The 27,527-nt window shown below is 33.9% G+C and overlaps 1 pseudogene; it reads right to left on the bottom strand.

Moving 5' to 3' along the window:
* Positions 1-1,112: 1,112 nt before the first annotated feature.
* LOC109436038 (DCN1-like protein 1) lies at positions 1,113-8,212 on the bottom strand (annotated as a pseudogene).
* Between the last annotated feature and the right edge of the window lie 19,315 nt (positions 8,213-27,527).

Below are 27,527 nucleotides of genomic sequence, written 5' to 3'. Positions count from 1 at the left end.
AATCAGCATGGACATTTTGTGAAGCCTAGCCTGCGAGAGGTCGGGACTTGGGTGAAGAATTAATGGGAGAAAATCACTGACGGCTGTGTTGTCAATGCACTACGAGCAGGCTACATGGACAAGAAGTGCTCATTTAAGGAGAACTCTATCGCTGGGCATGAGAGATTGGGGCCAATGTTTCTACAGGAAATGGAGTCGCAACAAATTCAAGCCAGAATTCAGGGTGTGGAGAGTTATGACGATGTTCCAGAAGAAGATGGCATGACTGTATTTGAATAAAGTAGATTATTGTACATGAATAAATGTAGATTTTTGTACATGAAAAAATAAGACATTCCCTGAAAATAAGCCCTAATATGTCTTTTGGAGCAAAAATTAATATAAGACCGAGTCTTATTTTCGGGGAAATAAGGTACATATAAACATGGGTAAGATAAGTGCATACTAATTGAAATCAAGGGTCTGAAACACAATAAATTTTCCAGGTAGACACACGAAGCTATCCTAAAAACTTTTCACATTGGTTCTTTTGACTTTTTTCTAATCAGATTCTCTATTCACATCAATAACACATGTGATTTACCAGGAAAATAAAAATTCCCCCAATGAAACATCATGCCACTTCTGTTACCCTTAAATATTATCACTTTCATTGGAAATGCTATCAGCATAGTCTTTGCACTAGTCCAAAGTATATGTTTAAGAAGTTTTTATAAATTGTGATGTTCATATGTTTAATTCTTACGCCAAACTGTTTTCTGATGAAGACAGCATTGTGCTTTATGCAATAATGGGAACCTCAAAATAACCACCATAAATCTTCCAAGACTTATGGGAGAATAAACTAGGATGGTCCACAGATATATGATGAAATCCACAATGTTGGAATTATAAATGTTTAGAGTGGCCCAGACTAGAAGACAAGCCCAAAACACCATTATGAAAATGAAATTTGATATGGTCCAAGATGTATACTTAAAGTTTTGTCTCAACCATCAGTCTGAATTGAGAGGATTGATCTTCAGTTTAGTCCAGCCAGCAGAAATTGACTGTGCAATTTTCCATTGTATTTATTGTACAGACTATGTACATTCTAGAAGGTTCCTTTAGTGCTACACTGTTGTACTTTTTGTCCCAGTAATTTGAGGCCATGCAAATTGCACAAAGTCATCAATAAGAAGAGACCATGCTCCTCCTTCATCATAATTAGACATGTCATCTGCAATCATTGTATACTGAAGTCTAAAAGAAGATTCCAAATATATTTTGGTATTAATCGTTTATGATGGTCCAACAAAGGTTTACTCTATAAGTCTGAGAATTTAAATCTTCCATGAAGCATTGAATTCTAGTAGGCAATGGCCATTTCTATATCTAATCCATTTTGTCCTGGATTCTTTGCAAAATTAAAAGTAAACCTGACTCTGGGTGATGAACACACAATGGGATTTATAGATGATGTAATACAGAATTGTACACCTGAAATCTATGTAATTTTACTAACAATTGTCACCCCAATAAATTTAATAAAATAAAATAAAATAAAAAAGAAGAAAACAGCCAATTATAGAAGCAATATGCATATATATATATAAAAAAAATGTAAACTGGTAAAAATCCTAAAAATATTCTCATTCTTTCAATTCTTGTTCCATCTTGGGTACGTGGGCCTTTAGTTTTCTATGCTGTCACGTCCTAATTCTGTCGTGCCATCCATGAACTCCTGTTTGGAGACCACGTACTGGGTTGCTACTCTGAACTACCATGTAATGATCAACACACTAACGCTGTCTGGATTGAACACCAGGTCATCACAGAATTGCTGTATACCATCTACTGAAATGTTATTTTCATCATGAGGATCTTTGTATCTATTGTATAGTTAGTTGTTCTAACTTCTTTCTGTCCAATGATCATTTTACACACTCTAATATATAAAGGTCAGGATTTGGGGAAAAAAATGACTGTTGCAACAGCTAGCTTCCAGTCATTTTGAGACAAGTAACTTTCTGCTGTTTTTTGCACTATATTTTGTGAAGATCATAAACTGATGAACTTTATCCTTCTACAATGATTTCAACTTGTTCATGTTGGTGTCCTCCAGGCCTCTGCCTTCCTCATCCGGCTCTGCAGTGACTGGACATCGACGGCAGTGGTGGCTTGGGCTCCTCCCACGAGCTCCACAGACTCCTGCTCATACACAGTGTGTGGTGGCCTAGGTGCCAACCCAAGGAGGCAACTCCTGGCCTTGGGGAGGCACGGTGATAGGGGGCAGGAATCCAGAGCCCTGCACAGGTATTCCGCGGGCCCGGCAACCCCCACAAGGGGGATGGGAGTTGTGGGCACGGCAGGGGGCCTACAAGGACTTTTAAAAGTTACATAGCAGAAATATAAACCAGCATCACAAAGCTTCAGTTGTACATCAAATTTTCATAAATTCTATTATTCTATTGTCTATTGTACTGAATCATAATGATGTACTTCATCTTAATTTGTAATGGAATGGAGTATTGATTGACACTAAAAAAGATCTATGTGATTAGTGCTGAGAAAGACAGGAAGTATATAGTAAAAGACAAGGCTGGAGAAATAGGGAGACTCCAAAAAGGTCTTGGAAACCATGCTAAGGATATTGTTCTGCAGCCTAAGAAGCAATAGAAAGACACTGAACGGTTTTAAATGAAAAATAAAGTTATCAGATTTGCATTTTACAAAACTTACTCTGTTTGCATTGTGGAAAGTTGATTTGTGGTAGATGAGAGTAAAAACAGCGAAATTAGTTAGGAAAACACTGCAGTTATTTAAGTGACACATGATGAGAATTTTTTCTTGGATTTTATTAATGAAAATGATGAGAAGTGGCCCAAATACTGTGTTTTCTTGAGTCAAGGGAGTCAGGGTGATCAGATAGAGGAAGAGCACAAAGACAGATATCGATTGCTGATGTTATTAGACTAGTGTGGATAGTTGGTCCATGTGCACTAGTTATAATGTAAATAAGCAAATAAACAGATGAAAACAGAGTGATATATGGCCCAATGGTTACAGGTTTTCATGAAGCAAAACTTATGACTCTTCTAATACTGAGAAACTGATGCCCATAAAAAAAAAAAGAAATCAAAACAGTATCACATTGAAAATTGCTGTTAGTTATTCTTTTCCAGAAAAAAGTAACACAAATTTTCAACTTGAATATTAAATCACCAAAGATCTCATGACTAAGGTATCACTATTGGCATTATTCATTTATCTCCTATGAAAATATATACGTTGAACTTAGTATTCTTGAAAACATGTTAACAGACATTGCTATCTGAGGCATGTGAAATTAAATAACAGAAATATTTACGAACAGCAATTTCAATAAATATAAGTGGGAAACTCATTAATAAAACAAAAAGACAAATTTTAGAAGAAAAGAGAAACAGGATGCAGCTAGATGTTGTTTAAAAGTACACAGAGATTTACTATTACAGTATTTGGGGAGGGAACCAAAATAATTTGTAGCATTTGCCAATTTCCAAGCCAATCATCATGATAGATGTCAAGCTAACAATAAGATGTCAACTGGCTTACGTGGTCTGAGAACTTTCAACAATCGGTTTTTGCAAAGCAATAAGAGCTGGTTCCAGTACACCACCCTATGTAGTATACAATAAGAATGGAGGAATTAAGCTATTGCTTGTTAACTTTATTTAAAACATTTACAATAGTTAATATTGGCATGTAAAAATGATATTACCAAGTAAAACACATAATTTTATTCAGTATAAAAATAAGAATTGTTTATGTTTTCCCTGCACATGGAAATCCCACTTTTGTGTATTTATCTGAAGAAACACAAAATGCTACTTCAAGGGGACTAATGCATCCATATGTTCATTGCAACATTGTTTATGGAGGCACCCCGGCTGTTCATCGATGGATGAATGGATAAAGGATAGGTGGTACATATATACAATGGAATACTGCTCTGCCTTGGATGGGAAGGGGTTCTTGAATGTTAAATGGATGAGGAGTGTATTGTGCTGAGTGGAGTATGTAAGACAGAGAAAGACAAATCCAATGTGATTTCACTTATATGTGGAATCTAATGAACAAAACAAACAAACAAACAAAACAAACAAACTCAGAGAGACAGAGAACATTTTAATGGTTACCAGATGGGGTGGGGGGGGGAAGTGGAGGTGAGTGAAAAATGGGAAAGGATTAACAAGCATAAGTTCATTGTTACAAAGTAGCCATGGCAATGTAGGGTATAGCATAAAGAATATAGTCAATAATATTTTAACTATGTATGGTGTCAGGTGGGTACTAGATTTATTGGGGTGATAGATGGGAGGGAGGTTGGGTAGCAGGGTGAAAAAGGGAAAGGGATTAAGAAGTAGAGATTGGTAGTTACCAAATAGTCATGGGGATGTGAAGTAAAGCATAGAGAAGGTAGTCAATAATATGGTTATAACTATGCATAATGGCAAGTGGGTACTAGTAGACTAGTCAGGGGAATCACTTCTTAAATTATTTCAATATCTAACCACTATGCTGTACACTTGAAATTAATATAAAATAATACTGAATGTCAAAATAAAGTATAAAGTGTAAAAAATTTCATAGAATACTTGGAAATGGAAGAAAGAAAAAGAAAATCCCGCACACTGTGACAAGGAAAGCTCCATGGAGGATGTTAAATATCTGAAAATAAAATTTGAATTTACTTAAGCAACATATGGGAACAAGACGGATATTTTGTTATGGAAAAAGGAACAATTGAAGAAGATATATCTATTTAAAATATATAACCTTAACAGCATACGTTCTAAATATGTTCACCTAAAATTGACAGAACTTCAGAGAAACATACATAAATCAACAAATTTATTGGAGATTTCAACACATCCTTCTAAAAAATATAAAAATAAATCTGTTTTACAGATAGTCTGTGTGTGTGTGTTGGTGTACACATATACTCCTACAAAAACAGAAAATTATTTTCAAGCACACAGAATATTAAAAATAGTAGAGTATATATTTTGTCATATAGAAAGCCTCCATCAATACCAAAAGAACACAAAAATGTGATGACATTGAAATTAATAATAATAAAAAATAACAAAATTACAAATTAGAAGATGAAATAACTAATAAATAATCATGTTTTGCAAAGGAAATCATAAAAAAAATCATTAGAAATAAAGAAATATTTTAAACTGAGTGATAATGAAAATACTAATTGTCAGAAATTTTAGGTCACAGTTATTAAAGAAAAATTTTTACTGTTTGCATTTTATAAAGAAACAAGGATGATTTTTAATTTGCTAAGCATTCAGATCAATATTTTGGGGAAATTGCAAATAAAACAAAAATATTAATGGAGTGGAAATGATAATGAACAAAAATAACAGAAATAATAACAACAGCACAGATAAAATTTGTTTTGTAAAAATATTGATGAAATTGACATCTCTCAAAAGTGAACAAACCAGGAAAAAAGAAAAAAAAGTTAATCGTGATAGAAAAGAATAGCTACAGACACAACAGAAGTCTAATAAATAATAAAGAATATAATTAATGACTATACGTCATAAATTTGAAAACTTATATAAAATGAATAAATTCATAAAATAATGAAATGCAAAAGTTGGTTAAAAAAAGTAATAATTTGAGTTGTTCTCGAAGTGTCAAACAATAGAAATAATAGTTAACAACCTTTCTTTCCTCAAATCCTAGGCCTAACTGGTTTTATAAATGAGTTCTATCCAAATTTCAAGGAACAATTAATCTATAATTTAAAGAATTTTCTTGAAAATAAAAAAAGCTATAGCTCTCCAGCTCCTGTCATGATGCAGGTATAGCTGTTTTTCCTGAAACAAATGTGAATAATTCAAGAAAGAAAATGTAATGACTATTTGTTTATCAATATACATACAAAAATCTTTAAAAAACAGATATTACTGAATTAAGCAATGTATTAAAATACATTACATTTACTTCTGAGATACAAGGGTGTCTCTACATATTGATCAATGCTGAAGATCGCAGAACAATAAAACAGTGCCTAAACAAAATTCAGCCACCATTCTGGACCACTTATACTCATATTGTTGTTGGAGAGGAACTAAAGCCTCTATCCTGTTAATCCACTGCATTTTTGTTGTCTGTTATAGAAACCAAATCTGTATCCTAATACACACCCACTATCACAAATTCTTTTCAATTTGTCCTCATTGCCACCTTGTTGAAATGTGATCCAGCATCAAAATCCCATTTTAGAGTTTGCTTGCTAAGCTTACACCTGCCACCAACAATGTTGATTGAGTTTCCTAGGCAGATACTGAGATGGGAATTAGCATGTAGAAAGTTTATTGCAAAATTACGCACCTGGAGAGGCGAGTCCAAGATGGTTGTGTAGGTGGAGACTGAGCTCAACTCCTCCCAATGTACTATACACCTATATTTATATCAATTCCTCCTGAGAGACAACTGAGATCCAATTGAACAGCATCTGCACAACAAGCAAGAGAGACAGACCACATAGAGAAGGTTGGGGAACCACAAGAACTCTCTGGGAGCTGACGGAACAATCCAGGGCCAGAGGAAATAGTGCCATTGTTTATGTTTTCCCTGCACATGGATAGTGGGCAGGAGCTCCATCCATGTTCTCTGGTTAATCTGTAGGGCTGCCGTAGTGCATCCCCAGGCACCTTTCTCATGTAGCTAGATCCAGCAGGAAAAGGAGGGTGCAATAGTGTGCATACAAGGGTCCTCTTCATCTGGGGATTAATCCATCAGTTACAGCAGAGTGTTGCTTTGTACACCCACTGGGATGGATGTGTATATGGGTCTTTCTTACCTGAAGAGAGTGTGGAGCTAGCAAACCACTAGGGTAACTGCCCACAGGGCTACCCTGTCCAAGGAAAGAGTGGAGATAGTGGGGCACTACTGTGTACTCATGGTGGGGCTGCCACTCCTGGAGAGAGTGTGGAACTAACAAAATGCTGGGGTACCCACACACATGGCTGCTCCATGCACAGTCAGTGGGCATTTCTGTGGGTGTGCAGGGCTGCCACATCCAAAGAGGGTGCAGAACTAGCAAAGTGTAGCTATGTATGCATACAAGGCTGCATCACCCAAAGAAAGGGTGGAATTAATTGAGTGTTGAGATGCAACCATGCAGAGCAGCGCTGCCCAAAGCCTGCTCTGACAACAGACAATTAAAGCAAAATAGCATGCATGTAGGAATGCTATTTGTGGAGTGAGTGGGGTGCTGCTGCATGTGTGTGGGCCTGTGCTACCCAGAGAGGATGCAGAACTAACAAAGTGTGTCTGTATGTGCAAACAAGGCTTCCCCACTTAGAGGAAGAGTGGAGCTAATATGGTGTTCAGACACAAGCAAGCAGAGCAGCCCAACTCAGATCTTGCTCTGGCAACAATTAAAAGAACAGGGCATGGCTAGCATGCACCAAGCAGCCCACCTTACAGGTATAAACACTTGAATCAGAAGGCGAGAAAGCAGGTACACACCAGGCTGCCCCATCAGGAATGCATTCCTTCAGGCCAGGTGACATACCCAACACCACATGCATGAACCCCAGCTATAACCAACATGCCAAAACTATCCAACACACAGTCTATAGATAGACCACTGATTCAAGACTGGGAGAGATAGCTATTCTGTTTAAAACATAGAAACAAAACACAGAAAGTAAAACAAAATGGGTAGACAGAAGAATATGCCCCAAATGAAGGAACAAGAAAAACACCTGGAGAAAAACACTAGTGAGATGGAGATAACTAATTTGCCTGATAAAAAATTCAAAGAAACAGTCTACTCAACAAACTTGAGAGTAGAGTAGAGTAACTCAGAGAACACTTCAACAAAGAGATAGAAAATGTAATAAAGAACTAATCAGAGTTAAATAATACAATAACTGAAATGAAGCATACATTAGAAGGAATCGGCAGCAGGTTAGTTAATACAGAACAAATTAGTGACCTGGAATACAGAAAAGTGGAAATCACCCAATCAGAATAGCAAAATGAAAAAAAATAAAATAAAAAGTGAAGGTAGTATAAGAGATCTATGGGATAACATCAAGCACCCTAATATTCACATATAGGTATTACAGAAGGTGGAGAGAGAGAGAAAGGGGCAGAAAGAACATTTCAAGAAATAATGTCTAAAAACTTCCCTAATCTGGGGAAGGAAAAAGACATCCAGGAGCAGGAAGCACAGAGAGTTCCAAACAAGATGAACCCAAAGAGACCCACACCAAGACATATTGTAATTAAAATGGTAAAATTTAAGGATAAAGAGACAATCTTGAGGACAGCAAGAATGAAACAAGTCACATATAAGGGAAACCCCATCCGGCTATCAGCTGATTTCTCAGAATCAACTTTATAAGTCAAAAAGGAGTGGCAGGAAACATTTAAACTACTGAAAGAAAGGAATCTACAACCTGGAATACTATTTCCAGTAAAGTTGTCATTCGGAAATGAAAGAGAGATGAAGAGTTTCCCAGACAAGCAAAAACTAAAGGAGTCCATGACCTCTACATGGGCCTTAAAAGACTGTTAAAGAGTCTTATTTATGCAGAAAAGAAAAGGCCATAACCAGAACTAGGAAAATAAAGAAAAAATATCTCAGTGATAAAGGTAAATATACAATAAACAGTGATTCAACCACTTATAAAGCTAATATGTAGATTAAAACACTAAAATAGCAAAATTAACCATAATTACAATAAACAGGGCTTACAAAAAACAAAAAAGATATAAAACATGACATCAAAAACAAAGAGTGGAGGGAGGAGTAAAAATGTAGTACTTTTAGAATAAAATTGAACCTAAATACTTATCAGCTAAAGTAGACTGCTATAGATATAGATGGATATATTTGAACCTCATGGTAACAATAAGCCAAAAGTACAAAAAAATACACAAAATATAAAGAGAAAGGAGACCAATCAAACATTCATGAAAACCAACAAATTAAATGGAAAGACATCAAGAGAAGAAGAAAGGCACAGAGAACTACAAAAACAAACAAAAAACAATTATCAAAATGGCAATAATCACATACCTATTCAATAATGACTTTAAATGTAAATGTATTAATTGCTCCAATCAAAAGACATAATGTGGCAGAACGGATTTTTAAAAATACACTCACCTATATGCTGCCTATAAGAGACTCACTTTATGTTGAAAGACATGCCAAGACTGAAAGTGAAGAAATGGAAAAAGATATTCCACACAAATAGAAAAGAAAGCTGTGGTAGGAATGCTCATATCAGACAAAATAGACTTTAAAACAAACAATATGAAAGAAGTCAAAGAAGGCCATTACATAGTTTTAAGGAGGCGGGGTCAATCCAAGAAGAGGATATAACAATTGTAAATATCTGCACACGCAACATAGGAGCACCTCTGTGCACTATGTCTAGTGGACATAAAGACAAAAACTAACAGTAAAGCAATAGTTAGGGACTTTAATACTCAAGTTACCTCAATGGATTGATCATTTGGACAGAAAATTAATAAGTAAATGATGGTCATTAGACCGGTTTGACTTAATAGATATTTATAGAGCATTTCATAAAACATCTGCAGATTACATATTTTTCTCAAGTCCCCATGGAACATTTTCCATGATAAATCATGTACTAAGCCACAAAAGAAGCCTCCAAAATTCAAGAAGATTGAAATTACATCAAGTATAATTTTCAACAATGGCATGGAACTAGAAATCAACTACAGAAAGAAAACTGGAAAAAAAATCACAAATATATGGAGATTAAACCACATGCTTCTAAACAGCAAAGAGATCAAAAAATAAATGAAACAGGAAATCAGAAACTACTTTGAGACAACTGAAAGTGCAAACACAACTTTACCAAATTTATGGTGAAGCAATAGCATTTATAAGAGGAAAGTTCATAGCTATACAAGCCTACCTCAAGAAGCAAGAAAATCCCTAATACAAAAATATCTAAATTTACAACAAAAATATCTTGAAAAACAAGAACAAATAAAACCCAAAGTAAGTATAAGGAAGGAACTGATAAAGATCAGAGTAGAGATAAATGTAATAGAGACTACAAGAACAACAGAAAAGATTAATGAAACTAAGAGCTGCTTCTTTGAAAGAAGAAACAAATTGACAAGTCACTAACAATACTCATCAAGGAAAGAAAAACAGAACACAAATAAGTATAATCAGAAATGAAAGAGGAGAGATAACAACCACTAATCACAGTAATACAAAGGGTTGTTAAAGAATTCCATAAACAATTATACACCACAATTGGACAACCTAGAAGAAATGGATAAATTTCTAGAAACATACAACCTTCTAAAACTAAACCAGGAAGAAACAGAGAACCTGAACAGACCCATTGCTAACAATGGAATTGAAGAGGTAATCAAAAACACCCCACAAACAAAAGCCCACAACCAGACGGCTTCACAGATGAATTCTACCAAACATTAAAAAAATTAGTACCTATCCTTCCCCAACTATTACAAAGAATTGAAGATAAAGGAGCACTTCCAAACTCATTCTGCAAGGCCAGCATTACCCTGATACCAAAACCTGAAAAAGAGACAAAAAAAAAAAAAAAAAAAAGACAGAAAAGAAAAGAAAAGGAAAAGAGAGAGAAAAAAAGAAAGAGAATTATAGACCTATATCTATGATGAACATAGATTCAAAAATTGTCCACAAATAGCAATCCCAATTCAAAAAGATGTCAGAAGGATTATCCACCATCATCAAGTGGGATTTATACCAGGAATACAAGAGGGGTTCCACTGTAAAACAATGTGATTGGTCACATCAGCAAAATGAAGGATAACAATCGTATGATCATCTCAATAGATGCAGAAAACTATTTGACAAATTCAACATCCATTTATGATAAAAATTCTCAACAAAGTGGTTATAGAAAGGACTTAACTCAACTTGATGAAGGGTATATATGACAAGCCCACAGTTAATATCATATGGAATGAGAAAAAGCTGCAAGCTTTTCCTCTTAGATTTTGAAAAAACAAGGATGCCCACTCTTACCACTTTCATTCAATATAGTATGGAAGTCATAGCCACAGCAACCAGATAAGCAAAAGAAATAAAAAGCATCCTAATTAGAAAGGAAGAAGTTAACACTGTCACTATTTGCAGGGGACATTATACTATATACAGAAAACCGTAAGGAATCTGCCAAAAATTAATAGAATTAAGAAAATAATTCAGTAAAGTAGCAGGATATGAAATTAATATACAGAAATTTATCATATCCCTATACACTAATAATGAACATTCAGAAGGAGAAATTAAGAAAACAATCCCATTTACAATTGCATCAAAAATAATAACATACATAAGAATAAATTTAACCAAGAAGGTAAAAGGCTGGTACTCTGAAAGTTATATGACATTGGAGAAAGGAATGAAAGAAGACACAAATGGAAGGATATACCATGCTCATTGACTGGAAGGATTGATATCATTAAAATGACCATACTACCCAAACCACTCTACAGACTTAATGCAATCGCTGTCAAAGTACCAATGAGATTCTTCTCAGAACTAGAAAAAATAATCCTGAAACTTATATGGAACCACCAAAGACCATGAATAGCCAAAGCAATCTTGAGAAAGAAGAACTAAGCTGGGGGTAGCACACTTCCGGATTTTAGACTATAGTAATCAAAACAGTATAGTACTGGCACAGAAACAAACACATGGATCAATGGAACAGAATAGAGAACCCAAAAATAAACCCATGCGTATATGGTCGATTAGTCTATGACAAACTAGGCAAGAATATACAATAGAGAAATGACAGTCTATTTGACAAGTGGTATTGGGAAAACTGGACAGATACATGCAAAAAATAAAACTTCACCATTTTCTTATATCACAGAAAAAATAAACTTAAAATAGATTATAAACTTAAATACAAGGTCTGAAACCATAAAACTTATAGAAGAAAACATAGGTAGTAAACTCTTTGACATCAATCTGAGTAATATCTTTTTAGATATGTCTCCTTGAGGAAGGAAAACAAAAGCAAAAATAAACAAATGGGACTTTGTCAAACTAAAAAGCTTCTGCACAGCAAAGGAAACCATAAAAAAAAAAAAGACAAACTACTGAATGGGAGAAAATATTTGCAAATGATATATATAATAAGGGGTTGATATCCAAAATAAATAGGGAACTCATACAGCTCCATAATAATAAAAAAATAGCCAATCCAATCAAGAAATGGGCAGAGCACATGAATAGACATTTCTCCAAAGAGGACATGCAGATGGCCAACAGACATATGAAAAGATGCTCAACATCACTAATCATCAGAGAAATGCAAATCAATGCAACAGTAAGATGCTACCTCACACTAATCAGAATGGCTATCATCAAAAGTCAACAAATAACATGTGTTGGGCACAATGTAGAGAAAAGGGAATCCTTGTGTATTATTGGTAGAAATGCTTATTGGTACAGCCACTATGGAAACATTATGGAGATTCTTCAAAAAACTAAAAACAGATCTGCCATATGACCTAGCAATTCCACTTCTGGGTATTTATCCAAAGAAAACAAAGACACTAACTCAAAAAAAAATATGCACCCCTATGTTCATTGCAGCATTATTTACAATAGCAAAGAAATGGAAGCAACCTAAGTGTCCATTGATAGATATATGGACAAAGATTACTCATATATATAGATGTATATGTATACACACAATGGAATATTATGTAGCGATAAAAAAGAATGAAATCTTGACAATTGCTTCAACGTGGATGGACATAGAGAGTATTATACTAAGTGAAATAAGTCAGACAGAGAAACATATACCTTATGATCTCACTTATTTGTGGAATCTAAAAACAAAACAAAACAAATGAACAAACAAAACAAAAACAGACTCATAGAAACAGAGACCAAAGGCATGGTAACCAGAGGGGAGGAGTGTGGGTGATGGATGAAAAGGTGAAGGGGTATATAGCCAATAACACTGTGATAAGCTTGCAAGGGGACAGATGATTACTAGAGTTAGTGGGTTCATCACATTGTAAGGTATGAAAACGTCAAATCACTATATTATACACTTGAAAATAATATAACAAATATTATACTGTACAGCAAATACACTTCAATAAAATTTTTGAAAAAAAAAAAAAGAAAGATATCACCTGTAGTGAAGTGAGAAATTCAGGATTGGGTATAGGGAGAAACCAAGCATAACGCCCTTGTAACTGAGTTCTCAACTGATACTATAGTAGCTCTGGGGCAGGGTAGGCCCTTCAGGATTGCTCCAGTTGAATCAAGGGTCTGGTATTTTGTATCCCTGTATTGACCAGTTATTTGTTGCAGGCTGCTTCCTTTTAGGTCACATAACCTTTGATAAGATAGTTCCCTACTATCTCATTGTAATTGTAATTTATCATGAGGAATGCCGCTGTGATCTGCCAGTAGCCAATCCATGGCCAAGAGCTGTGGGATGGATGAAACAGCCCTGCAGAGGGTATCTGGGCATAGCACTACAGTATTCACTACAATTCTTTACTATAACTACCAGGCTTCCATTTAACCATCTTCCCAACTGTTTTATTCCTCTGGTGTAAAATTTTAAATAACCTACAGAATTTAAGGCGGTCCTTTGCTTTTAAACGTATGAAATGATCAAAATTCTTTCATAATAAGGGAAGTACAAAATAAATTACAATGAGGTGTTTTTAAACCTTTTGAGAACCCATCTGTTGGGTAGAATGAATTGATAAATGCACTGTAATATTCTGTTGCTGAAAGTGTAAACTTTTACAGTTCCCTAAGCATCTAAGTATCTATACTTTTCGGACTCAGTAATTCTTCTAAGAATTTATTCTATAAGTATACCCCTACATATGTGCAAAGAAAAGCCAACAAAATATACATTGCAGTAGTAGAATAATATTGGAAATAATTCAAAAGCCCATTAACAGGGTTTGAGGTTAAATAAATCATGATATATCTGGCCAGTGGGAAGATATGCATCCTTAACAAGAACCCCCCCCCCAAAGCAAATAATAAAGCAGATCTTTATTTATTGAGGTAGAAAAATGATCAAGATAAATTATTAAGTAGAAATGTAAGGTATTGAAAAACTTGTATAGTATGAGACCATTTATAGAAGAAAATATATGCTTATAAATATGCAGACTATCCAAGGAAAGATACATAAGAAAGTAATAATGTTTGTGGAAACACGATCACTGTTTGGGGAGGGTGTTGATAAATTTAGCACCATGTTAGCAGTGAAGAGAATCAGAATATTCTCCCTCAAAATATGCCACATTGGCATAAAGATTATTTTGAGCTGAATGCAATTGAGAAAAAGCAGACACAGGAAAAACTCACAGCCCTTCCCATATCTGCCTAAAAGCAGGACGTAAATTTTCTTTATGAAGGTGTCTCTTTATATACAAGAAGGGTAGAACAATCTTTATCAGCAGAGATGTAGATAGTGCCAAGATGAGTCCACATAAAACCTTACTAAATGACCCTTATCTTCCATAAGTTCCTCCATATATTTACCCTCTCACAATTTACTGACCTTATAAGCCCAAATTCCTTTATTTTTGCCTTATTACGTCCCCACAATTTATCATCCTTTCAAATGGTATATAAGGCCCCTTGCTGACCCACCAACCCCAAACTTAACTACTTCTTTCCGTCTTCATTTCTTTTTCTATGAAGGCCTCTGTGCCTGTAAAAAACAAAAGCAAAATATTAACATCAAATAAAATTTGTACATCTTTTCTCTTACTAATCTTTTTTTTTTGTCATTCTAATTCATAGGCCCCAGGCAAAGAACATAGGGGCAGAAGAAATACTTTTCTTTCTACCTCTGCAATAGATTAAAAATTTTAATGAATATATTTGTATTCATGCATATGGAACATACAGTGCAACAAATAACAGTTTAGTTCTAAATTAATATTGTCTTAAAACAAGTATAGAGTTTTTTTCTTAAATCTGTATTACATTTCCAGAGACTCCAATATTACTAGAGCATGGGTCAACAAACTATAGTCTAAGGGCCTAATCCAGATTATCAACCGTTTTTGCAATTAAAATTTATTAGAACAGAAACACACCACTTCCTTTTGATACTATCTATGATGCTTTTGTGTTACAAAAGTACAGTTGACAGTGTTGAGTAGTTGCTGTAAAATCTCGCATATTTACTATCTGGCATTTTACAGCAAAAGTTTCCTCATCTCTACTATCATCAAGACCCTTAAAGACGAAATCCTGTAGATGGGAAATCTTATAAAACCTCTATAATAATTAGAGTTGTTTGGCCTCTTTCTCTTCACAGACAGAAAAATAATTTACTCATACAATGGAATAAAGTAAAAAATATTAGTATGCATCTTCTAAGTTCCTCATCTGCATGATGTATATATATAACAAATAAGCCAAACCTGCAAATAAATATTTTCAGTCATACATTAGAAAAATTTTTGTACTTAATTAAAAAAAAATCTTACCTGTGTGAGTTGATTACTAAAAGAGTAACTGTAGAGTATATTATAGGTTGGTCTGAAGAGTATTCTTTGTGGTCTAATGTTCGTATTAGTCTCAAGTTAGAATCTACATAGAAATTCAATATTTTATCAATTTTCATAAGCTTCTCAGGAATCTCTCAAGGGATCCTCGCAGCATTTTGTTAGAAAACTGCAGTTCCATATCAAAAATTTGTCTAATATCAATTTCTTCTATTCCTCTTTTTTTCATTTTGGCCTTAGATCGCTTGTTTTTAATTGTCTCCTCTAAGCCAAACAACAAAATTTACATATTTTCTTAGACTTTAATGATGCATATTTTGATGCCTTCCCATGTTTGTCTGAAACTTCTGAGAAACCATGCTTATCTTTTAACAAATACTCAACAAAAATTGTGTGCTCTGAATTTAATCCTCAAAATAAACCTTACTAATTTGGATTCTAGGAGTCCGAACCTCATTAAGAATACAAGACCTAAATCTTAGGGTCTCTGTCAACCTGTTTAGCCTCAATTCCTACCACTGGCATGTGTAACTTATATTCCAAGCATACAAAATTATTTGCAGTTTTTGCTCTCACTACAACATTTTCATAATGTTCCATTGTTCTCTCTGCTTAGGTGACTAGGGATTATTTTCTGTTCCCCTTCTCTTCCCCCGTATCAAATTCTTATTCATCCCTCAGACCATAAGTCTAACCTTTCATTCTTTTCCACGAAGCTCCACTTGACCAAGTCCTCACAACTACCCACAAGTTGGAGCTGGATTTTATCTCTTTGTGATGGTCCCATATTTGATAGAACTAATAATCTATATTTTAAATGCTAATGATATCTAATACTTAGTACTAATGTACCAGGCACTACTCTAAATAGTTTGTACACAGTTATCCATATCCATTTATCTTCATAAATCCACAGTGAACTAGATACTTTTGTTATCCCCATAATTTTAGATAAGGAAACTACAGCAAAGAGAAATTAAGTAACCTCTCCAAGATAAAATAACTAGTTAATGGCAGAGCTCCAACTGGACCCAAGGAGCCTGCAGTCCTTGTTTTTAATAATTTTTCTATACTGCTATACTTGTCTATCTTCTCCTCTAAAATATGAGGATGATGGTTTTGTCATGTTTATCACCAACAAACTATAGATACTGGCACATAATAGACTGTCAATAATATTATTGTATTAATGACTGAATGGATAATTGTGAGATTAAGAACTTATCTATTTGAATTATGCATTTTTATTTTTAAATTTTTAAATTACAGTTGACATTCAATATTATGTTAGTTTCAGATGTACAGCATAGTGGTTACACATTTATATAATTTAAGAAGTGACCCCCCTGACTAGTCTAGTACCCACCCGGCACTATACATAGTTGTTGCAACATTATTGACTATGCTTTCTATGCCGTACTTTACATCCCCATGACTATTTTGTAACTACCAAGCTATACTTAATCCCTTCACTTTTTTTACCTTGCCTCCCAACACCCCTCCCATCTATCATCCCAATAAATCTAGTACCCATCTGACAACATATATAGTTATTACAATATTATTTACAGTATTCTCTATGCTATACCCTACATCCACATGACTATTTTGTAACTATCAATTTGTACTTCTTAATCCCTTCCTCTTTTTCACCCAGTCCCTCAACCCCCTTCCCATCTGGCAACCATCAGTTTATTCTCTGTATCTATGAGTCTATTTCTATTTTGTTTGTTCATTTATGTTATTCTTGAGATTCCACATATAACTGAGATCATATGGTATTTGTCTTTCTCAGTTTGACTTATTTCACTTAGCATAATATCCTCAAGGCCCATCCATGTTGTTGGAAATAGTAAAATGTCATTCTTTTTTAGGGCAGAGTAATACTCCCTTGTATAAATGCACCACAATTTGTTTATCTAATCGTCTATTGATGGACATTTCAGTAGTTTCCATATCTAGGCTATTGTGAATAGCACTGTAGTAAACATAGGTGTGCATATATTTTTTTTTTTTTTGAATTAGTGCTTTGGATTTCTTTGGATAAATATCTGTGAGTGGAATTGCTGAGTCATAAGGCAATTTGGTTTATAATTAAAATCAGAATTTGAAGTTCCAAATATCTCATACAATCCATTGGGGCCTGATATACTAAATGTCTATGTAAGGCAATTTAAAGGGATCAAAGTATTTCCACTTTATCACCAAAAAGAAACAAACAAATGAACAAGCACATGAACAAAAATACATATATATATATACCATATAGAGATGATATCCATGCATGTGTGTATGTATTTCTATAAAACTCTTATAGTACATAAATTGTACCAATTTTTACTTACTTCTAATTTTTGAATGATGGTATTAGGGGGTCTTTCCTTCCAAGATTATTACATACTATGTTCAAAACCTTTTCATACCAAGATAAATTTGATTAATTACATTGGATATATTAAGTAAACATGAAAAATTAATTTCCTCACTTGCCTAAGCCAGTAGTATGCAACCAGATTTGAGTAATACAATTTATCAAGGATGCCTGAAGTACAGCATATTTGTTTTCATTTTAGGGCCTAAATATCCAGGTAGTTCAAAATTGAAATACCTTCTTTATTTTTACTAAAAGCATGAGAAAGTTATTTTAGGATATAAATGCTCCACATGTAACGTATCAGACATAAATTGATTCATTAAATGTTTTTTGTTTTTTTTAATGTACATTTCACTAGATGCATGCCAAAGCAAATGTTTGATTCCTAAGCAAATTTTTCCCTGGATTTTCTTGCTCTAAAAGGTGCAAATATACAAAGTATCCTAGGTAAGTAATTATAAAACTACTATAAAGTAATATATATACTGATATTTTGAAAATTAAGCATCTGATGACCTACACATATTTGAGGTAATATTTTTCCCATTTACATATTAGATTTTTAATTCTAAAATATAATAACATTAGCACATGCATTTGACTTTAGAGTTAAAAAGCACTTCACACACATTATTTCATTTAATGTAAATAAAAGACAAAATACAAATGCTAGATGGCTAGATACTATGCCAGTATAATTACATTGTAAAGCATCATATTTAATTTTTTATCTTTATTAAATTATTGGAGTGACATTGGTTAGTAAAACTGCATAGGTTTCAAGTGTACATTTCTATAACACATCATCTATATATTGCATTGTGTGTTCACCACCCAGTCAGTTCTTCCATCACCATACATTTGATTCCCTTTTCACATTTCTACCAACCCTCCTCCCCCATTACCCTACGGTAACCACTAAAATGTTATCTGTGTCTATGATTTTTTTGTTTGATTGTTTGTTGCTTTTAATTTTATATGCTACATATGAGTGAAGTCATATGGTTCTCAACAAATTGGTCCAAAGGTTGTGGGTTATTGTTAACCTGAGGTAATATTTTTATTGTAATTTTGAGAAAAACTCAAATGAGTTTTCCAACCACTTATGTTTGTCCATTTGACAAAAACAATGAAACAATCCTAGGAAACAAACTATTTCAATCTGAATATATTAAACATAAAGTTTCAGCCTTAAAAATTTCTAAGGTATTTATATTGACCCCTTCTTGAAAAAAGAAGTAAGGCCGAATGAATCATTAAGACCTTTTAAAGCTGAAAGTAAAACCATGGAAGTGGAAAGTTATTGCTAAGAACAACAATCGGCTAAAATTAATTTTTAATGATTATTTACAAACAAATGTAGGGGTAATTTGGAAAAAAATATTCTGGCAATTTTACATGCAAATTATGACCAGAGAAGGCAGAAACTTTCTGAGTCCAACTGAATTTACATGTTTGATGATTTCTGGAGGGCTTATGATTTTCCAAGTTAGTTGGCAAAATGAATGGACCGACTATATTAGCGTGATTGAGTATTTCAATTGTGAATTCTGTAATGTGTTGTTCTAATTAGCAAGTTGCAAGAAAATACAGAAGACATTAATATTGGAAAGGGATGCATCGTATGACATTTAAGAAATCCTCTTATTCTGAGTACCATCATCATCTATAATAACTTTTTGAAGAGATTTCTTAAATTTTTGTTCATGATTATGCCCCCTTAACTAATGCGGCCCAGGTTTGTTGTGGGAGGGACAGGAGTGGGTGTTATATCCATAAGAGCAAGACAATAAATATAGACACACAAGAACTATCACAGGTTCCACGAGATAGATAGATATATATAAAATTATAAATATATATATATATATGTGTGTGTGTGTGTATATATATATATATATATATATATATATATATATATATATAAATTTTATGAACGTAAGCTGAAAACCTGCCAAATACCAAACACCCCAGTGTTCCAACTTAAATTATTGCTTCATGGATATACACACTACCCTTGTTCTTCCAGGATACACCATACTTTAGACAAGTAATGACCTGGTTAGAAGTTGGAATTATTGGAATTACACTAAAATCCAGTTTGAAGTAATTATGTTCCCTGCTTTTTCAGGGTCCTGAGTGGTTCACATTTCTCCTCCATTTTTGCTATCATTTTTTTATCATTTTATGTAACAATTACCTTTGCTGTGACTAAAAATGTACTAGTGTCCTTACTGCTGACCATATTCCACTTCACTTATCCTGCCAAAATTGTCATTGTGATTGTATGCTGCATAGTCTTGCCTCACTATTGCTTTAATAGCAGTTCATCACCATTTCTCCTATTACTTACTTATTCCACTACTACCACAGAGATTATCCAAATTGTAATTGTCCCTCAGTGATTAGAGCCTTTGTGTTCTCTCACAAGTGAACATATTCTTTCAGTTTGATAAATACTTCTGAGAGACTTTGAACAAGATACCTTGGGATGTGACTTCAGCAAATGCTTCTGAAACTGATTTCGATTCAAGTAGCCTGTGAGCCACACTTAGAGGAATATTTGAATAAAGTGTGTTTGATAAGCATCATCTGGCATAAGCTTTCTTCTGTACTGTTTGATCAGTGACTCAGGGTTGGGTAGATAACTCTGGGGAGTTTACTGCCTACCCATATTACCCAATTTAAAATTCTATAATACTGTATGTCTCTTTAATGTATTTGAAAGACCTTGGTGTTTGACAAGTATTCAAAACAAGTCCAACAAGCTCTTTACCTGATTACCTTTTAAAGATTGGAAAAGATGATGGAGTAGCCTTAAGGAACCCAGTACCATAAATTCCAGTTCCTCATCAAAGCTCTTAATACTGATAACAGAACTGCGTTTGACTTGTGCACAGTCTGCAGTGCATGGAATTAAGGGACAAAACCTAATCCAAATAAACTATAAAACTCAATTATCAGACAAAAAAATTTAGGCAGAGAGAAAAATGGTAAAAATCTATGAAGACCTTGAAATTATTGAACTATGCACACTATTGCCATTCACATTACAAGTTATTGTTAAAGTACCTTTAATTGATTTTATCTATGACTACTCCACCAAATTAGTATTTACTTTTATTTTATTCAGTGAATTTTTATTTAGAATGATCCATATATTTACTTTTTTATGGTGAACAGTCTCTTCCATCTCCCTTCCTCCTTCTGAGTTTAACTTCCCTTTTCCTGAGGTACATTTGTCAGTAGGTCATTAACAGAAAGTCTGTTGAATAGTAACCTGTCTCAGTTTTTGTTTAGTTGGGTTTAGAATTTAAGTTAAACTCATTTTCCCTATAGATGTTATTTTACTGTTAACTGGTCTCTACTGTTGCAATAGAAAATTATATTATGATTTTAATTGCTTTTCCTATGTAGGCAATCTGTCTTTTATGTGTGTTTGCTTTTAAGATTTCCTTTTTTCTTCGATGGTCTGCAGTTCCACGTGGCATCACATGATATAGATTTTTTAAAAATTTTTCTCTTGCTTAGAGATTTCATGCTTTTTTAACCACAGGATTTACGTCCATCACAATCTCGAATAATTCTCAGCCATTAATCTTTAAATCATAATTATTCTCTTTCTCAAATAATTATTATATAAATATTAGACCTTTTTTTTTTCTATTCCCCTTTATTAACTAGTCTTTTAATTTCTCTGTCCTGCATTACCAGTAATTTCTTCAAAGCCATCTTTCAGTTTACTAATTACTCTTTACTAGGGTTGATATGCTATCTAAATCACCATTATATCTTCCATTTGAACAACTTTCTTTTTTAGAAATAATGTTTGACTTTAGTCTCTGTGTTTTATTTGTATATCATTTTATATACAGTAAAATTTACTTTTGATGCTCTATAGTTATATGTTTTTTAAAAGTGTATAGTCATGTAACCACCACCGCAATCAAAGTATAGAATAGTTCCCTCACTCCAAAAAATCTCTTTTGCTGCTACTTTATAATGAAACACTGCCCTCTCCCACCCCTAACCCATGGTAATCACTAACTTGTTCTCCATTTCTCTAGTGTTGCCTTATCCAGAGTATCATATAAATGAAATCAAACCATAGGTAGCCTTTTGAGACTAAATTCCCTTTGCATAACACTTTTGAGGTTTATCCATGTTGTTGTGTAAATCAGTAGTTCACAACTTTAGTACATTGAGTTGCTTTCAGTTTTGATAATTATGTATAAAGCTACTATAAAAATTGTTGTACCACTTTTTTGTATAAACAAATTTTCACTTCCTTTGTATAAATGTCCTAAGAGTTGGATCACTGGGTCATAACAAAAGTGTATGTTTGCCTTTATAAAAAACCACCAAACTGTTTTCCAAAGTGGCTATATTACTTGCCTTCCCATGAGAAATAAATGAGAGTGGCAGTTTCTCTGCATCTTTGACAGCAGTAGGTACTGTCAGATTTTTTTCACTTTATTGGTGTGCAGCACTACCTCATTGTGGTTTTAATTTGACTCTCCTTAATGAACTATTTTTAAACATCTCTTATTCAGTCTCTAGTAAGTGATACATACAAATGAAGTGTAATTTATAAAATACCAAATTTAGGACCAAAAATATTCTCAACATAATTGCACCTTCATGTATTTTTGCCTTCATTCATCTGTATGCATTCTCTCAAAGAAACTCACTCGGCTGAATTTGTTTAGCATTACCTTCATTTTATTTAAAAAAATGTGTTTGTTATCATTTGTCTCCATCTTTCAAAAAATAGTTTTAACATGTCTTTATGTATTATTCGTTTGTGCGTATTTTTTCAATTACTGTTTTATTTATTTATTTATTTATTTTAATTTTGATAAAAACACAACATGTATTTTACCATCTAAATCATTTTTAAGTGTTCAGTTCAGTAGTTTTAAGTACATTTACGTTGTTGTGCCACCATTACCACCATCTATCTTCAGAACACTTTCATCTTGCAGAATTGGAACTTTGTACCCTTTTAAAATTAACTCGGCATTACCCACTCTTCCCAGCTCCTGGTAACCACCATTCTACTTTCTGTCTCTATAAATTAACTACTTTATGTACTTCATATAAGTGGAATCAAGTATTTGTCTTTTTGTGATATAATATGCTTAGCATATTTAGCCTAATATCCTCAAGGTTTATCCATGTAATGTATGTCAGAATTTCTTTCTTTTTAAGGTGGAATAGTATTCCATTGTATGTATATATAACATTTTGTTTATTCATTTGGGTTGCTTCCATATTTTGGCTATTGTGCATAATGCTGTTATGAACATGGGTGCACACATATTGTTGAGACCCTGCTTTCAATTATTCAGGCTAAATAACCAGAAGAGGCATTGCTGGCTCATATGTTAATTCTATTTTTAAATTTTTAAGGAACTGCCATACTTTTTTTTCCAGAGTGGCTGTACCAGTTTACATATCTACCAACAGTGCACAGGGCTCCAATTTCTTCTCAAAAGCCTTTCTTATTTTTTATTTATTTTTTTAAATGCTTGTGACAGTAGCCATCATAACAGGTGTGAGGTGCTTTCTCATTGTGGTTCTGTTTGCATTTATGTTATGATTACTGATATTAGGCACCTTTTCACGTGATTATTGCTGATTTGTACATCTTATATGGAGAAATGTCTGCTCAAATTGTATGCCAATTTTTTTCATTGGGTTTTTGTTGTTGTTGTTGTTGAGTTGTAGTTCTTTATGTTTTCTAGATATAAATGTCTTATCAGATACTTGATGTGTAATATTTTCTCCCATTCTGTGGGTTGCCTTTTTGCTTTGTTGATTGTGTCCTTTGATGCCCAGAAGTTTTAAATTTTGATATCGTCTATTCCCTTTTCTTTCTTGCCTGTGCTTTAGGTATCATACACAAGAAAAAAAAGATCATTGTCAAATCCAATGTCATAAAACTTTTCCTGTTTTCTTCGAAAATATTTATAGTTTTAGCTCTTAAATTTAAGTCTTTCATTCATTTTGAATTAATTTTTTATACTACATAAGGTAAAGATCCAACTTTATTTTTTTGTATGTAGACATCAGATTTTCCCAACACAATGTTTTCAAAAGACTGTCCTTTCCCATTGAATGTTTTTTTGTCACCTTGTCAAAAATCATTTGAATATATATATGAGGGTTTACTTCTGGACTTCTTATTCTGTTTCATTGGTTTATGTGTCTGTCTTTATGCCAGTACCACACTAGTTTGATCACTGTAGATCTGTAGCAAGTTTTGAAATAAGGAACTGTGAGTCCTACAAATTTGTCCTTTTTTTATTATTATTAGTTTGTTTGGGATATTTGAGGTTGTAGGAGAGTCCCAATGAATTTTGGGATGATTTTTTTTTTTTTCTGCAAAACACAACATTGGGATTTTGGTAGGAATTGTATTGATTTTCTAGATCACTTTGGGTTGTACTGACATCTTAACAATATTGTCTTCCTATGCATGAATATGGATCTTTCCGTTTATATGTGTCTACTTAAATACTTTTCAGCAACATTTTGTAGATTTTAGTTTACAAGCATTTTACCTCCCTGGTTAAGTTTATTTTTAAGTGTGTTTTTATGTTATTGTAAATATAAATATTTTTACTAATTTCCTTTTGAGTTGTTCATTGTTAGCTTATAGAAATACAACAGATTTTTGTGTGTTGTTTTTTTAACTCGGCAACTTTGCTGAATTTCTAACAGTTTGGTGCTTTTTATGGAATCTTTAGAGCTTTTTTATATTTAAGATCACATCGTGTGTGAACAGAGATAATTTTACATCTTCCTTTCCAATTTAAATGTATCCTTTTTCTCTTTCTTTCATAATTTCCCTGGCTAGGACTGCCAGTACTATGTTGAATAGAAATAGTGAAGGCAGGTATCCTTTTTATATTACTGATCTAAGGAAAGAAAATTCAGTTTCGAACCATTCAGTATGGTGATAGTTGTGAGTTTTTAGTATAGGTCTTTTATTATGTTGTAGTAGGTCCCTTCTATTTGTAGTTGTTCAGTGTCTTTATTTTTAATGCATAGGTATTGAATTTTGTCAAAAGCTATTCCTGAAACATTTGAGATGATCATGGCTTTTTCCCCTTGTATTTTGTTAATGTGGTGTATTCCATTGATCAATTTTTGCATGTTGAACCATGCTTTCATAATCGGAGTAAACCCCACTTGATAATGTTGTATAATACTTTTTAATGTGCTATTGAGTTTTGTTTGCTAATATTTTGCTAATTTTTGCATCAATATTCATTAGGTATATTGATCTGTAGTTTTCTTCTAGTGTCTGACTGGCTTTAGTATCACGGTAACACTGGCCTTATAGAATGAGTTTGAAAAAGTTCTTTTCTCTTCAATTTTTTGGAAGCATTTGGGAACGATTGGTGTTAATTTTTTAAATGTTTGTTAAAATTCATCAGTGAAGCCATCTGGTTCTGGGCTTTTCTTTATTGGGAGTTTATTTTTTCTTTCATTCATTCTCTTTAATAGTTATACATCTGTTCAGATTTTGTATTTCTTTGTGATTCAATCCTGTTAGACTGTGTGTTTTTAGAAATGTCTCCATTGCATACACATTGTCCATTTGTAGTTGTACAATTATTTATAGTAACATAATTGTTTATAATTGTTTTTATTTCTGTAAAAGGAATTGTAATGCTGTCTCTTTCATTCCTGATTTTAGTAATTTAAGACTTATCCTTTTTTGTAGTTGATATAGCTAATTTTTAATCTTTTTGAAGAACCAACTCTTGTTTTTCTTTATTATCTTTGTTGTTTTCCTATTCTTTTGTTTATCTCTCCTCTAATCTTTACTATTACTTTCATTCTGTTAGCATTAGGTTTAATCTTTCTTCTTTTTCCAGTTTCTTAAATTTTAAATTTAGTTTATTCATTTGAGGTATTTCTTCCTTTAATGGCAGCATTTACAGCTATAAAGATCATTGTTTGCATTACTTTTGCAGCATCCCACATGTTTTGGGATGTTGTGTTTTCATTTTCATTTGTCTCAAGGTATTTTCAAATTTCCTTGTGATTTTTTTCTTTGACCATGGTTATTTAGGAATGTGTTGTTTAAATTCTCCATATTGTGGATTTTCCAGTTTACCTATTGGAATTGATTTCTAATTTATTCATTTGGGGTCAGACAGACATTGCATAACTTCAATTTAAAAAATAATAATAATTAAGACTTGTTTTGGGCAGTGACATATGGTCCATCTTAGAGAATGTCCCATGTGCACTTGAGAAAAATGAGTGTTCTGTGCTTCTTGAGTAGATTATTATGTATATATATCTTAGATCAATTTGATATAGGACTGTTCAAGTCCTCTATTTCCTTATTTATATTATCTTTGGTTTTTCTATTATTGAAAGTAAGGTATTTATTTCCAGTCAAGATGACAGAGTAGGTAAATACTGTGCTTGCATCCTCTCATGACTACATCAAAATTACAACTGAACCACAGAAAAACCATCATTGAGAATCACCTGAAGTCTATATAAACTGAAGTCATACGACTAAGAACATACAGAAAAAGCCACTTCAAGACTGGTAGGACAGACAGAGATGTGGGACAGGCTGCTCCCACACCCTCGTGTAACCATTAAATATTGAGAGGGATATAGCAGCTGCAAAGTTCCTTCCCTAGAGAAACCAGGAGTGGCAGCCCCATAGCAGGCTCCCTAGAACAAGGTTTCAATGCCAGAGTGAGAAGTCACCATAACTTCTGGTTGTGAAAATCAGTGGAGATTGTGGCTGAGTGAGATGACAGTGGTTGCAGTCCCAGGTGTTCCTTTTAAAAGGTCCAGGCATGGGCATACTCATTGATGAATTCACTCACTCTGAGCTGCTGTGCTGGGACAGCAGATCAGCAGACACCAGGGACATATGGGGAGGAACTGAGTTGTCTGGCTGCAGGATGAGGGCTGGGAGGAGCAGCTTTCTCCTGGACAGAGGAGCTGACAGAAGCCATTGTTTCCTTGTTAAGCCCTCCACTCTCCAACATGCAGATTCAGGCAAGAGCCATATCTGGGTCTCCATCAACCTGGCTAACACCATTTATTCACTCAGCCCTGGTGATTCTGAGACCCCACCCCACCCAACTTTCAAGGCCACCCAAGCTACTTCCAGTAGGTATCCATCCATAGAAATGTCCTGCCTTGACTCATGCTGCAGACTTTCCTAAAATCTCTCAAAGGTTCACAAATCCCAAATAAGCAGCATCTGGCCTTGACATGTCCCATATTTCTGGCTGAGAAGCCCTAAGCTTGGCTTTAGTGAGAGCCAAACTTGGTTCATGGCTTGGCTTCTTGAGGCACCTCCAACACAGAGCAAATGGCGGCAATCTGCAGATTGCTTTGTGGCTCATTACAGGTGACCACTGGCAGGGCACAGGCTGCAGCTGAACTTGGTGCTGGGGCTGTCATACCCAGTGGCTAGCTTCAGATCCAGCAGAAGCATGGCCCAGGAGCCTTCAACGATGACATAAAAGGGCAGACTGGGCAGCCACTGGAGCTCTGCTAAAGCAGATCCTGCTCTGTAGGATCAGCCCCTGCACAACAGCTC

This window comes from Rhinolophus sinicus, chromosome X (genome assembly GCF_036562045.2).
Source record: "Rhinolophus sinicus isolate RSC01 chromosome X, ASM3656204v1, whole genome shotgun sequence".
Taxonomy (NCBI): domain Eukaryota; kingdom Metazoa; phylum Chordata; class Mammalia; order Chiroptera; family Rhinolophidae; genus Rhinolophus; species Rhinolophus sinicus.
The sequence above is the reverse complement of the archived record's forward strand: the minus strand, read 5'-3'. Positions and strand labels throughout refer to the sequence as shown.